Source organism: Lissotriton vulgaris, unplaced genomic scaffold (genome assembly GCF_964263255.1).
Source record: "Lissotriton vulgaris unplaced genomic scaffold, aLisVul1.2 SCAFFOLD_599, whole genome shotgun sequence".
Taxonomy (NCBI): Eukaryota; Metazoa; Chordata; class Amphibia; order Caudata; family Salamandridae; genus Lissotriton; species Lissotriton vulgaris.
Window position 1 is genome coordinate 119,313 of NW_028243097.1, and position 3,198 is coordinate 122,510.

Here is a 3,198-nt window from a genome sequence, read left to right on the forward strand (position 1 = left end):
GTCGGTGTAAATGATACAATGGTACTCCTCAAGCTGGTGCATTGACAGAGGAGCAGGATGAACAAATTCATACTGTAAAAACTCCTGAGTTTGCAATGAGGAGTCAAAGATAAATGTAATATCAGAAGATGTCAGAGAAGTAAATCCATTCTGTGAATACCAAAAGTAGTAAGTGCATTCTGTGAATAACAAAATTAGTAAATTTAGGATTTTGTCTTAAGTTAATTTTGTGAATCGGGCCCATAGCCTTGAAGCATGTAAGAAAGAACGGTCTTGACTCATGATGGCATGAACTATATCAGGTGATTTTTGTAATGAACACGGCTGCCAAGTGCAGAGACCTGGTGAACCGGATACATGCCTCACACACCCATCGAGTCTCTGGGCCTCAGGAAGAAACATCTTTTCTCCCAGAAGTAACTTCAACCATGATTGCAAGATCACTGGAGAGGGCAAGTCAAGCTGTGGGGGCTCTTGGAGAGTTTGGAACCCAACCAAGTCGAAGTACACAGGCCCAGGCATAGACTCTGAGGGATAAAGTAACGTTGCGAGTGGTGTGGAGTCTGACTCAGCAGAAAAGACTGGCGGGCAGAGTGGTCGTGTGCAATCAAGAAGGAGAGAGGTCGCAAGGAAATTTTGGCCAGTGAGACGGAGAAGGCAAAACCTGAGACTTGCGCCTGAGAGAGATCTTGCTGCAATAACTGAATCTGATCAAAGTGAGCCAGAACAAGTTCAGGGGAGCTTGAGGAGATTCCCCTTGAGGATGGGAAGAGTGCAGTGCAAGAGATAAGCATTTCCTGAGTGGACTAACCTAACTACAAGTGCCGGGAAGAGTGGGTTTTGGTACAGGGATACTGATAATCGAGATCAAACTGAGAGTCCCTGGGATATAAGAAAATGCTCTTATGTCATTGACTGTGCTCTATCCACCAACGCTGAGTGGCTTACAGAGTTTGATTTTGAAAGGCATCGAATTCACGACTTTTGGCAATCAGCCACCACCTCACAAGATTGCAGTATTCCGAATTGAACTGTTGCAGCGAGTTATCGACTAAAATGGTTCTGACCTCAAAAGGGATGTAAACTGAACTTTGAACAGTAAATGAAAACTTTGCTTGAAAGAAGATAAGCTAGGCCAGAGTGGAAGAAGAATGAAGATAGGGACTTATCCTTAAAAGAAAAAAGAGGTCTAGGGAAGTCTTCCAAGCTGTGTAAATATTGGGCCAGAGACTGTTAAAGAACTTTCCAAGATTCTAAGAAGCTACCCAAAAAGACTTTGGGGCAAATTAACAAGGCAAGGTGATAATTATCGCTAAGTGCACTTAGCGCTAGGATAATTATCGCCGGCCAACTCTGAATTTTATCACGGAGATAGCGTACTATCAGCAACGCTTATTTCCAAAGCAATAGAATTCAGAGCGCAAGCTGCCAATTGTGAGATTATTGCTGGAAATACAGCTATAATCCCACAAGGTTTGGCGATAGCTTGCTGATAGGGATAGACATACTTAGGCATGATATCCACCTTACATAGGATATCATGACTGTCAGAAAATACCAGATGTAAAAAAACAGCATTAACCGTGGTTAGTGCTGCTTTTTTTTCGCTAACAGGGTTAGCGATATCCTTGATAATGTTTTTATTGATTTTCTTTTTCTGGTTTTAAAACCAATGAATGTTCCTCCTACTTTTATTAAAATACTAGCAGCCCGTCCCGACGTTGTCCGGGTATGAATTGCTGCCGGCCAGTAGTATATTGTTTTGTAGGATTTTGTTTTGATAGCATTTCTTATCTGTGACAGGCCTGTGAAATGCTCCGATTCACAGTGCACTGCTGATGCACTTAAGAGTGCGCATTGAGTAGTGTATGAACTCGAGTTTCCCTACTTTGTTTTTCCTTGCAATATTATATAGCGCGAACTCGACAACATGGCATGAGCACAATTTACATTACAGAAGAACACATTAATTTGAGGTAGGCACGGGGAGACAAAGCAATTTGCCTGGAATCACCGGATGTTGACCTGATGCCGAGATTCGAACGCAGTTTCCCAGCTCTAAAGTTCGCAATTCTAGAACTTGTGACAGGAGGTGTGTCTAAAAGTGTATGTCGGTGCTGGCCATCAATGAGAGAGACCTGTGCATTTTTCAAATCGGTGGTGAAAAAATATGAGTATGTTGCTGGAGATGTGGGCCGCCGTGCCACCAATGTACTTACCCGGGAGGGTAAACACCCATTATTCTGCAACTTTCTTTCCGCATACCATCACTCCTCATACTTTCATTACGAAAGTACCATGACTCCGCAATGCCATTATAACGCATAGCATTACATTTTATATGCTTTTACCACGCATACATTTACAACGAAATTCGTTGTAAATGCATGAATGGTAAAAGCATGTTTTTTTAATGTTTGGATAAGGTAAGGATGGGTATAGGGGAATATGTTTTGGGGTACTGATGTATATGTTTTGGGGTGTTTGGGTATTTTAAGAGTTCAGATATAGTTTTGGGTTATGGGGTACAGGGGTAGTTTTAGCGTTTAGGGATAGGTATGGGTTTTGGGGTACAGGAGTATTTTTAGGGTTCATGGCTAGGTTTGGGTTTTGGGGTATAGGGGTATTTTTAGGGTTCAGGGGTTGTTTTGGGTTTTGGAGTATAGGGGTATTTTAAGGGTTCAGGGCTAGGTTTGGGTTTTGGGGTACCGGGTATTTTAGGGTTCAGGGCTAGGTTTGGGTTTTGGGGTACAGGGGTATTTTAGGGTTCAGGGGTAGGTTGGGTTTTGGGGTACAGGGTTATGTTTATGGTTCAGGGCTAGGTTTGTGTTTTTTGGGTGCAGGGGTATTTTTTAGGGCTGAGGGTAGGTTTGGGTTTTGGGGTACAGGGGTATTTTAAGGGTTCAGGGCTAGGTTTAGCTTTTGGGGTACAGGGGTATTTTAGGGTTCAGGGGTCGGTTTGGTTTTTTGGGTACAGGGGTATTTTTAGGATTTAGGTATAGGTTTGGGTTTTGGAGTACATGGTATATTTATAGGGTTAAGATTGGTTAGTGTTTAAGGGTGTTGGGGTATTTTAAGGAGTAAGGGTGGGTTTTGATTATGGGGTGCATGGGTATTTAAAGGGAGCAGGGTGGACACCCGGAGCTGGAATGTAAAGAACCTGGGAAGAAAAAACAATGAAATATTTGACACAAAACG